Source organism: Mastomys coucha, unplaced genomic scaffold, assembly GCF_008632895.1.
Source record: "Mastomys coucha isolate ucsf_1 unplaced genomic scaffold, UCSF_Mcou_1 pScaffold7, whole genome shotgun sequence".
Classification (NCBI taxonomy): domain Eukaryota; kingdom Metazoa; phylum Chordata; class Mammalia; order Rodentia; family Muridae; genus Mastomys; species Mastomys coucha.
This window is the reverse complement of record NW_022196913.1, coordinates 97,520,554-97,532,870: the sequence shown is the minus strand read 5'-3', so window position 1 is coordinate 97,532,870 and position 12,317 is coordinate 97,520,554. Positions and strand designations below refer to the sequence as shown.

Genomic DNA, 12,317 nt, shown 5'->3' with positions numbered 1-12,317 from the left:
TCAAAATATACCTCTTGTAATTACATCAAGATGTGGTCTCTTGTGATTCCTTGGGTGTGCGTCCTCCCAAGATTTGAGTGGGGGTCTCCCCCAGGGGTCTTTCAGGAGCACATTCCCATCACCTGGATGCTTTCTCTCCTGCCTGGACTCTGCACTCCTCTGTCACACGGAGGCTCTGATTTCTTCACATTTCTTATTTCCAGAGGATTTCTTATCCACTTGCATCTTCCAGTGTGTTAAGAGGTTTGAACCTTGACTACTAAGTCTTTCCACACTCTGGACAGGCTTTTCTCCTGTATGTGTCCTCTGATGCTTTGTTAGGGTAGAATTACAACCAAAGCCCTTTTCTCACCGAAACTCTTGGAGGGCTCTTCACCTGTGTGCATTCACTGCTGGTGAATCAGGCTGGCGCTCTAACTGAAGCCCCTCCCACATTCTGAGCACTGGATGGGTTTTTCTCTAGTGTGAGTCTGTCTGTGTTCTACTAGAATATAGCTGTGACTGAAGCCTTTCCCACAAGCAGGACATTCATATGTCCTTTTTCACCGGTGTGTAATCTGTATACTGAATAAGGGGCTGCTGCCGGAAACCCCTTTCCAGTCAGGACACTTTCAAGGCCTCTCTCCGGTGTGAGTTCTCTCGTGGACAATAAAGTGGGAAGTATTGATGAAACTTTTTCCACACTCGCCACACAGGACGAGCTTCTCCCCTGTGTATGTTTTCAAATGCTAAATCAGGTGGGAACTGTGGTGCATGCCTTTAATCCCAGAACTTGGGAGGCAGAGGCAGGTGGATTTCTGAGTTCCAGGCCAGCCTGGTCTACAGAGTGAGTTCCAGGACAGCCAGGGCTACACAGAGAAACCTTGTCTCAAAAAAAACAAAAACAAAAACAAAAAAACAAAAAAAGAAAAGAAAATGCCCTACAGACCAATTCAATTTGATAGACATTTTCTCAATTGAGGCTCCTTCTTCTCAAACAACTCTAGCTTCTGTCAAACTGACTAGTAAAATCTAACAGGATGGTCATTCTGACTCCTGGTTTGCTCAGTCCTGTTTTTACTTCATATGATAGTCTACTCAGGTCCCCTTTTTCCTTTTAAACCTCAAATCAAGCTTAGTGTATTTATTTTTAGGTTGGTATTGCCCTGGGATTTGCATATTCAAACACTCAGTCTGTGTGGTGGATAAGAACAGCAAATCCACTAGTGAACACCCAGATTTAAAAGTAAGACTAGTTTTAAAACATTTCTATAGGGGTTGGCTCAGTGGTTAAGAGAGCATACTGGTTTTTTTTTCTTAAATAATTTTTTATGTATATGAGTACACTGTAGCTGTCTTCAGACACACCATAAGGGGCATCAGACCCCATTATGGATGACTGTGAGCCACCATGTGGTTGCTGGGAATGGAACTCGGGAACTCTCAAAAGCAGACAGTGCTCTTAACGAGTGAGCCATCTCTCCAGCGCCCTTGAACACTGTCTTTTCCACACAGTATCTAGCACAGTTTATAACAAGTTTCCTAAGGCTTCAGATCATCTTGACCTCCTCACCTGCAATCATGCTTTTTAAACTCTTCCACTTGGTGAAACTCTAAACCCAACAGCTCAGTTCCATACCAGGCTAAGGATGGACAGCCCTGTGTCGAACAACAGTGATCACAGTGAGCGGTAGTTGCTAAGTTTATTCTCTTACCTCTCTTCCCAACCATCACAACAAAATAATGGAAAGGAGAAGCATGCTCTTCAAAAGTCTCCTCAGAATTAAGAGTTGTTTTGTGGGCTGGAGAGATGGCTCAGCGGTTAAGAGCACCGACTGAAGGTCCTGAGTTCAAATCCCAGCCACCACATGGTGGCTCACAACCATCTATAACAAGATCTGACACCCTCTTCTGGCGTGTCTGAAGACAGCTACGGTGTACTTATGTATAATAAATAAATAAATCTTTAAAAAAAATAAAAATTAAAAAAAAGAGTTGGTTTCCTGTTCCTATTATAACTAAGAGGAAAAAAATGAGACTTACCCTTATTTTACGTGTGTTAGTATTTTGCCAGCATGTCTGTCTGTGCAGTGCCATGGAGGACCGAAGAGGGTATAAGATCCCTTGAACTGGAGTTGCCAATGTAGTGAGTCACCTTGTGGGTGCTGGGAACTGAACCTGTGTCCTCTGGAAGAGCAGCCAGTGCTCCACACTGCTAATCCACCTCTCCAGTGCCACAACTAAAACTTTTTTTTTTAAAAAAAAGAATTTATAATGATAGCTTAGTTGCTATTTATTATCATTATCTCTGTACTGAGGATCAAGTTTCAAAGGTAGAATGAATACTAATCACTTGTGGCTTGGAAACCCTCTAAATTGAAGTTGACAACACACTTCTTTAGGAAGAGCAGAATAATAAGACATAAAGGCATCACAGAATCCATATGCAAAAAGCAGCGAACAGTGAAGGACCTTGTTTAGGGTCTTAAGGATCAGTTGGTTGTTGACAGGAAAAAAGCTTTTGACAGAAAAAAAAAAGTCACTTTCAAAAAGAACCCTTATATAACCCAATTCCTATACCGATTCCTAAATACGAAGGACAGCCTTCCACCCCGCCCCACTGCTCCTAGGTTCTACTTTCTGCATGTCAACCTAGACTGTCTCTGGAGCTAACAACAATGTGATCATCTAGTGTCACAAGGGCACAGAATCCATTTCAGTATATAACAAACACTATGGTTGGCAGACACAGACCCCTGAAAGGATAGGCAAAGATATTCGTACACAGAGTTAATTCTTGCCCCTACTGCTGCTTGTACATCACAAACAATAAGTCACTTCTTCCTAATTCTCTGATCAGCCTGAGGTGTATAAACAATTTTAGATTTTTATCTACACTATCTTACGGAAGGTTTTACAGGTGTGCCCAAGGTACTAAGGGATTTCCCAAGGCCACTCAACCAGAAAGTAGTAGCCCAGGTGCGAGTCTCAAGCTGATTGGACGCTGCCTTTCACACCACGGATTCAGGCAAACCAAAGCAGGAAGTAGCGCTGAGCATTAATTTCCAAGTGCAACTAATCCTTAGAGTAGCTGCATCAACTGTGTTTTTATGTATTTCCAAACCTTCAGACCCAGTGAGCCAACAAGAGCACACAGCGATTAAGAACTGGTTTGTTATAAAGGTCAGAGGTTGAAATTACATCCACAGAGTTTGACAAGAACCAAAAAGAAACACCTGGATGCGAACAAAACCGAGGGCTGGAGAGATGGCTTAGCAGTTATGAGCATTGGCTGCTCTTCCAGGGAATTCCAGTTTAATTCCTAATACCCACTCACATAGTGGCATATAGCCGTTGTAACTTCAGTTCCAGGGGATCCCATGCCTTCTTCTAGCCTCCGTGGGCACCATTCACGCACATGGTGCACATATATGCAAGCAAAACGTAGGGTTTTTTTTGTTTTTTTTGTTTTTTGGTTTTGGTTTGGTTTGGTTTTGTTTGGTTTTTCGAGACAGGGTTTCTCTGTGTAGCCCTGGCTGTCATGGAACTCACTCTGTAGACCAGGCTGGCCTCGAACTCAGAAATCCACCTGCCTCTGCCTCCCAAGTGCTGGGATTAAAGGCATGTGCCACCACCGCCCGGCTGTACGCATAGTTTTTAAAAAGACCACAACACACAGAAAGCAGACAGTTAGTAAATATAGATATAACTACCTCTACAATGCTATGCTGCCTCAGTCACGTATTTCTATTTTGATATTTACAAGCGACAAGTCCGTGTAACATTTCACATTTCACCACTTTCCCTAACATCCTATTAAATTCGGTAGTAGAGGAGCCCGGGGAGACACGGGCTCGCAAAACAGGCAAATCCAGGTCATCTATGGCAATCAATATCGGTTCCTGCCTAGAGAAGGGTGTCTTGGACGGCTATAGGTGAAGAGGATGGGCTGTGCTTGTCTGGAGCTTTCCCTGCACCCGGGTGCTAGTACACAGCAAGGCTCGGGGGAGGCGGGTGGGGACGCCCGGGAACCAGTAGAGCTAGACCGCGGAGGTGCTGCGCCTGCGCCCTGCAGCTACTGAACCCGGTGAGAGAGCGCCTCCTTTCCCCAACAGGAGCTCACTGTTGGGGTCGCTGCACAGTGGTTCCCTGCACCCCAATTCTCCCCAGTCGTCTTGGAGAAAGGAACCCGCCGGCTTTAGGTCCTACACCCCTAAGCCCAGAAGACAGGACAAGAAGTTTTCACTTCAACAAAAACGCTTTGTCCAGACCTCTCTAGGAAACTAGGATGGATGGGCAAGTTAAGGGTTGTCTTAACCCTTAGAGGCCCGAAGAATTTCTTTGACTAATTTTGATCCACTCTCCTCTCACAGCTCAGGCGCCTCAGGATCAGGCCTGACTGGAGACCAGTTTTTTAACCCATCAGGGTGTTGCCACATTTACCGTCACAACCAACGCTATTGTCAGAAATCAATTAAGCTTCTATTGTTCTGATGCCATTGCTGTGAGCAGAAGTTATGTTTTCCAGTCTGGAGCAGTCTGCAAGACAGAAGGAGGGGGTCTCACCAGAAACCAGTGCTGAAAGCAGCTTGCCCTTGGACGTCTGACCTCCAGGAAAATGAGAAGGAGAAATTCTGTCATATAGCCCAAACACCACACGGAATTTTGTTGCAACAGAGGCAACAGACTTGAGAGTTGAGAAAACTTAAGGTGTAATTCCCAGACTCTTAGAAACTGCAGTAGCACTGGCAACAGCTCTAAGAGATTTCTGGAAGCTTAGGTCATGATCTATTTCTTGGCCCCTTCCAAAAATTCTAAAGCCCATTTATTGCACACCCCCTGTTGTGTTTTATTTTAAAAAAGAAAGAAAGGAAGAAAGAGAGAGAGAAAGAAAGAAAAAAAGGAGGAACCAGCCATATAACCGGTATAGTGTAGACTAGCGTTTATATAAGGCATGGGAAGGGGAGTTGAGAAGGGAGTAGAGACAGAAAAACAGACTGAGAGAGGGATGGGGATAGGAGAAGAGTAAAGGAGAGGCAGCCAGGAACACTTGGAGGGGGGAGGAGGATGGGGGGAGAGAGAGAAGGGTCAGGGAGAGAAGAGAGTCAGAGAGAATAAGAGAGTGAGGAGGGGGACAAACAGACCCTTTTATAGTAAGCCAAGCCTACTTGGCTATTGCTGCTGGGTAGAGCCTAGAAGGAATGCTAAGCACGCCCCCAAAGCCGGCAAAAACAAACAAACAAAATACCCATCTCCCCCCACCTGAAAAAAAAAAAAAACCTTTAGTCCTAGGGCAGCTCTGATGGGTTCTAGGCCCAACTGAGCTTGATTAGTGCAAGAGCTAATGGGTATTGATAAGAAGGCTGCAGAACTGGGTACAAGATCCAACTTTGTAGCTGGGCAGTGGTGGTCCACGCCTTAGTCCAAGCTTTCAGTAGGCAGAGGCAGGCCTGTCTCTGAATTCAAGGCTAGTCTCGTTTACAGATAGAGTTCCAGGACAGCCAGGGCTACACAGAGGAATCCTATCTCAAAACAAAAACAAAAACAAAAGAGAAATAAAGAAAAAAAGGTTGTGAGTAAAAACACATGGAGAGATATAGACCTTTGGCCAGCTGGCAGACAAACCTTTAACTGGAAGATGGCTGTGTGGTACATTAAAGGAGGCCGGGACCAGCACCTAGCGCTGCTGCCTTTGATGTAATAATGTGTCCATGAGAAACCTTGCAGGGAACCATGCAGTTCTGGTCTAGCTGCCTTGAGAGGTAAATATCATGGGTTTTTAAGGTTGGAATCCATGGCAGTTCCTGGATGTGCCTTCCAGTTCCTGGGAGACAGACGCACTCCTTCAGCAGACAGTGAAGCTCCCAAGCCTCTTTGTGTTTCTCTGGACGTGCCCTTAGTAGTCAAGGGAGCATGGAAGTTTGACAGGACAATTGGTCTTAGACATCAATCTTGTGTTCCCTTTATAGTTAGCGAACATTTTTGTATCCTGGCAACTACAACCGCGTGAATCCTGGCAATCGACACTACATTCTGTTTCTGATAAAGGTAAAAGTTTGATTGCTCTCAATAAAATTGTCACAGCCTCAGTTTTGCTGTGGCCCCTCCAACCATCTTGATTAAATTCCTCAAGGATATAGCAGGTAACCTTGACCTGGTAAGAAAAAAAACAAGTGCTTACAAAACCTATCACTGGAAAATTCAAAAAGGTTTCTTTATTACAGAGGGTCAGGAATTTAATAATGCTGTCACCCGAGGAAAATAAGAATGAATTGGATTGGCTTGGTCAGGGATTATTAACTTTGCTATGCAAAGAGGCCAGATAGTATATATCATATTTAATGCTGTGGGCCGCTAGCTTCCTGTCACAAGCTCCGCCATGGCAGCAAGAGAACAGCCACATGTAAAACAAACAAGCATACAGAGACATGTCACAGGAAAACCTACCTACTCACCGAATTTCATGGTCTCTCTCTTTTTAAACCCAAGTTTAATTTGTTCCATCCAAATATTCTTGGACTTGCAGCCTGCTCTGGACACATGCATATGGAGGCCAGAGGAAAACTTTGGCAGTTGGTTCTTTCCTTCTTCCACATAAGTCCTTCCAACCAAACTTGGCTCTCTCGGCTTTATGCTGGGGCAGAACTTTACCTATGGACAACTCCTCACTTTTGTATTTTCTGTCCCTGGAGATTCTGAAGACATCTAAAAACTTGTTAAAAGTGACTAATGAGAATGGAAAGTGGCAGAAAAGAGGTGTGATGCAGGTTCAATATGATCAAAGGACATTATACATGTATGAGAATTATTATATGAAGCCACAGTGAAACTTCTTGTGTATACTTAATATATTCTGATTTAATTTTTTTCTAAACCTTGTTGAGAAAACACTTGAGAAGCCAGCTGAGCATATCTAATATGGATATAAGATAGGAAACAAAATTACCAGCTCTGTCCCGTAAAACCAGATTACAGAGATGGCCTGGCTTCCAGCACTTTCTCCACCATGCCATATGAGAGACCACTTGCTATGATTATTTAATGGAAAAAATGAATTTGCAGACCTTTCAACCAAGGAGCAAAGCACAGCGAGCAAACACTGGATGAATAGGAAGAATGTGGAGGAAGGGAACTCAAACAGGGCAGGAACCTCGTGGTCCATCATTTCTGCCCACTTCAGTATCAGATGCACTGTGCCTTTGGACCACTTCCATGAGTAAGGGATAGGATGCTGGGAATATAGTGAAAAGCAAAAGATACCTCCCAGTATTTCTAGGAAATCACTAGTCTTTCATGAGTATTGTATGACTTTTTCCTTGGGAGTCATGAACAATGTATTCACTCCAAAGAAGGCACCAATAATGGATAGCGTAATAATTTCACTCAAAGTTCAATTGGTGAGCCAATGTATTCATCAGGATTATTTACCGAGCATGGGTGAAGGGTTACTTACAGAAGCATAGATGACTCAATCTGCATCACCTGAAAGCTGTCACCCATAGCCAGCAACTCACAAAAGCTGCTTTTCTGGAGGTTCCCTGTGCAATATGCAGGCAGCTTGCTGACTGGCCAGTCAGGGGTCTCCTGCTCAGAAGCTGTTACTACCTGGGGAGAGACCTTATGGATCTTATTTCGGGATCTTCCACATGTTGTCACTTACAGAACAAATGCTCCAACCTGGAGAAAATAACTACAAATAACAGGCTTCAAAGATTAAGATACAAACAAATGCTTTCATGTGTATCTGGAGTCCTCCTGAGACAGTGTTCAATAAGGCAAATATCAGTTACCTAATGTCTTAGTCAGTGTCCTATTAGTGTGAAGAGACCAGGGCAGCTCTTATCAAGGAAAACAGTTAATTGGGGCTGGCTTATAGATTCGGAAGTTTAGTCCATTGTCATTATGGCTGCAAGCATGGTAGCACACAAGAAGACATGGTGCTAGGGAGGAGCTAAGAGATCTCCATCCAGATCAGCGGGCAACAGAAAAAGAGAGTACCACTGAGCCTGGCTTGAGCATCTGAAACTTCAAAGCCCACCCCCAGTGACATAATCCTCCAATAAAGCCACACCTACTCTAACAAGGCTATACTTCCAAATAGTGCTACTTCCTGGGGGACCCTGGGGGCCATTTTCATTCAAACCACCACAGTTTGCCTAGTCCTACCCTCCAAACACACAGATGCAATTTATCAATAGACTCCTAGGCCAGGGCAGTGGTCCATGGAGGAGGGCCCAGCCCATTGTCAGTTGGAATACCCCTGGACTGGGGTCTTGGATTCTATAAGAAAGCAGGCTGAGCAAGCTGGGAGGAGCAAGCCCTGAGAAGCAAACTAGTGAGCAACACCCTTTTGTGGTCTCTGTATCAGCTCCTGCCTCCAGGTTCCTGCCCTGTTTGAGTTCCTGTCCTGACTTCCCCCAGTAATGAACAGTGAGGTCCATGCAGAAGCTACATAAGCCCTTTCCTCCCTAAATTGCTTTTGGCCACAGTGTTTCATCACAGCAATAGTAACCCTGACAGAGCTTCCCTTTGTAACTTACTTGCTAGGACTTACTACAGCAATCACTGCTTTGATTGGCTCAAGCCAATTAATTGTGTTTCACCTTCTGGGGCTGATTACCTAACTCTCCAGCCTCCACCAGAGCCTCTGCTCCCCATGAGCACATACCAACTGTGCTAGTTTCTGGGACTACAAGAATGTAAACATTGGGTAGCATGTCCCTCCTTATCTTAATTATAAATTCCTCAGAGATTTGCTAATTTAGAACATTTTTATTTTACAAGCTGCGACCCTCCTTCAGCTAAGTGCTGGTTCTTTCAGACCTTGCCTTGCCACAAATAGCCACACCTTTCTCTAAGTTCCTGCAAATAGCCACGCCTCTCTCCAAGTTCCTGTTAAGCCGGAAGTCCCGCCTCCAGAGACTGAAGATGAAGATGCTGATTTGGCCAAGAGTTGCTGAGGGAGGGTTTTCCTCTACCTACCTGCTTGTAACAAAGAGAGTTCAATAATGATGAAGGACTGAAAGCACACCATGCCTTGGTCTCATTTTTTAAACCCCTTCCTGCATTCCGGTTCCCTAATTTTTCAGGCTCTGACTCCCATTCCAGAAGACCCATTGTGTGGCTGCAGGCAGCCACAACAAGCTAGCCTCATACATGCCTTTCCCCACCTCTGGTCCACACTGTGCAGTCAATACCAATCCATGTTAAATGGGGACAAGAAAAGAAATTGGGAAAAATTGCCACACAACATGCCAGATGTTGTAGTAAGAAAAATTAAGAACCTATTATGTTGGCTCCGGGGAAACAACTAAGTCTTTTGAATAGAATAGTCTCGAGAAATACAAGGAATTATTTTCAGAAGAGCTCTGTTGGTTTGTGAAGCATGAACAGGAGTCTGGTGGGTGACAGGACATGCGACAAAGGGAACAGTGCTTGCACACCCAGAGTTTGTGGACATCTATTGTTTGGAAAATGGCCAGAAGTCCAGGGTTTGAGGAAAACATGATACATAACTAAGAGTGGAAGAAGAGAGGAGAGGAAGATGAAAGAAGCAGGAGTTTCATGGAATCCTCTCAGCCAAAACGAGGAATGAAATCCAAATCAATAGGCAATGGGAAATCAGTTCAATCCAGTTGATGTTTTCAAGTGTGGCTGGTGGAGTGATTGAAGGAAACCACAGCAGACTTTTATGATAGACGGTGTGAGGGACTTCCAGGGCAAATGGGGCACCAAAGTCTGAGCAGAGGACATGAGTTGCTGAGAATACTCTGAAGGAGAGCTTCACCTCCCAGGATGAGGGAGTGATGACCTTGGGAAACAAGCTGAACAATGAGAGTGCTCGATAAAATTGCAGACCAGGAAATGCCCAGACAGAAAACCAATCCATATTACGTAAAGCAGAGCACTCACATCCTGTACCTCGCCCTGTATGTGCTCACCACTTAATGTACAGCATTTGGCACCATTTTGAGTTCAGAGGCAGGATGACTGACTCTTCTTGTTATGCACATAGACACTGCCACCTTTCTAGCACTATCTATGGATAAGCCCTGGTAAATAGCCTATTCCTATCCTACCTTATAAACCTATCAGAATAGATCAGGCCAGGTGAGAGCTTGGGTATATTAACCCCCACCCCAACTCAGAAAGAAACAACCCTAAGGTTTATCTAAGGTACAACCCTCTCACCTGGATGCTATAAAGAAGATGATATCAAATGTTGTGATGATGAAGGTCCCCACGGAGCTGTCATCTGGCCACCTGATTGACAGGCAGAAGATTCCCAATTGTCCCAGTACTGCAGCTCAGCTCAATCCCTATTGCTGACTCCACCTATGTGAATTGCAGCCCATCCTCTAAGCAAGTTCTGCACCTTGCCTCTGCAGCTCAACTCAGCTCAGAGGCCTGAATTCAACACAGTGACCCTATGGTTTGGTGGCTTGGCTCCACAGCGATTCTCCAATAGGACAATAGGGCTATTTATCTTCTTCCCGCACCTCATCCGAGACTCTCTTTGCATCTTTATCAGCTCTATACCTCTGTGTCTGTTTTTTTAAAAAAGATTTATTAATTTATGTATAAGAGTACACTGTAGCTGTCTTCAGACACACCAGAAGAGGGCATCTGATCCCAGATGGCTGTGAGCCACCATATGGTTGCTAGGATTTGAACTCAGGACCTGTGGAAGAGCAGACAGTGCTCTTAACCACTGAGCCATCTCTCCAGCCCTGTGTCTGCAGAGGCCAAAAGAGGTCATCAGATTCTCCAGAGCAGGAGCTGCAGGCAGTTGTGTGCCTGTTGATGGGGGTCTAAGAACTGAACTCCAGTCCTCTGAAAGAGAAGCTGGCACTTATAACTGCTGAGCCACTGCTCCAGCACCTCTCATACCTCTTATAAGATCCCTTTAAGTCCACTAAACTCTGTTGTGACTTATTTAACACTTTGTAGCCTTTCTTTAACCTACATATATACATACATACACACACACATATACATACATACATACATACATACAGACAGACAGACAGACATATATACATAGAGATGTAATTACTGTGTACTGTGTCATCTGAGGGTTAATGTTAATCATGGTGATTAGAATACTTTTGGGGGGTCAATGGCCAATTATAAGGGAAATCTTAACTATCTGGCAAATTGCAGCCAACTAAACCAACATAGAGTATATATTTATTGTTATTCAATAAAGTGGAGCTTATGGAAAGACACAAATGTATCTACTTATTTTCTGGCACAAGGTGTTCATAACTGGATTCTTTTGATTCTGGAAACGTTTTTAAAGTTAGAACAGTCTTAGTCACTTTTATATAGCTGCAAAGAAACACCATAACTAAGGCAATTCCTATAAAAGAAAGCATTTAACTGGGACCTGCTTACAGTTTCGGAGGGTGAGTCCGTTATCACCATGGTATGAAGCATGGTGGCACGCAGCTGTGGTCCTGGAGGAGTGAGTGAGAGATACATCGTGATCTGAAAGTGGAGAAAGAGGGAGGCTCTGCCTGCCATGGACACTGACACACTTCCTCCAAAGAGACCATGTCTCAAAAAATCCTGCTCAAAAAGTGCCACTCCCTGGTGATTAAGCACTCAAATGTATGAGTCTATAGGGCCATTTTTATTTAAACCACCACAAACTATGAGTGAGAAAATCATACAAATACACCCTATTCAGTGCCTGTCTGGTTAATATTTCCAACAGTCTTAGTCACTTTTATATAGCTGCAAAGAAACACCATAACTAAGGCAATTCTTATAAATGAAAGCATTTAAGAGATTTTATTTTTATTTATTTATTTATTTTTTTACTTTGAGACAAAGTCCCAGGTAGCGGACTTGTAGTGGTCTTGTAGCGGAGAACAACCTAGACCTTCTGTACTGGGATTATAGGCATGTACTACTGTGCCCAGTTTTATGTAGTGCTAGGGTACTTCATGCATGATAAGCAAGCACTCTATCAACTGAGCCATATTCCCAGTCCCCATTTCATGCGTTTTTTTTAATCATCCAAACTTTATGACTGTATGGGTTTTCTTTTGAGGGTGATAACTTTTCTTAATAGAGAAAGGTGATAGTTACTCAATTCTGAGAAAAAGAGCAAAACCACTTTGTACATTTTTTTAAATTACTTATTTTTTGAGATTATAATTACATCATTTTCTTTCCCATTCTTTCTTCCAAACAAACCTTCCCATAAAACTCCTCCTTGCTCTGTCTAAACTTTATGACTTTTTTCTTCCATTAATTGTTGTTGTTGTTGTTGTTGGTGGTGGTGGTGGTGGTGGTAAAGGTGGTGGTTGTGTGTGTGTGTGTGTGTGTGT

The 12,317-nt window shown here is 43.8% G+C and overlaps 1 long non-coding RNA gene across 1 annotated transcript; it reads right to left on the bottom strand.

Annotated features, from left to right (window-relative positions):
• Positions 1-5,522: 5,522 nt before the first annotated feature.
• LOC116081667 lies at positions 5,523-7,580 on the bottom strand. Its single transcript, XR_004114957.1, has 3 exons — positions 7,433-7,580; positions 6,435-6,691; positions 5,523-6,133 (listed from the first exon to the last, which is right to left on the bottom strand). It is a non-coding gene; the product is annotated as an uncharacterized LOC116081667 (long non-coding RNA).
• Between the last annotated feature and the right edge of the window lie 4,737 nt (positions 7,581-12,317).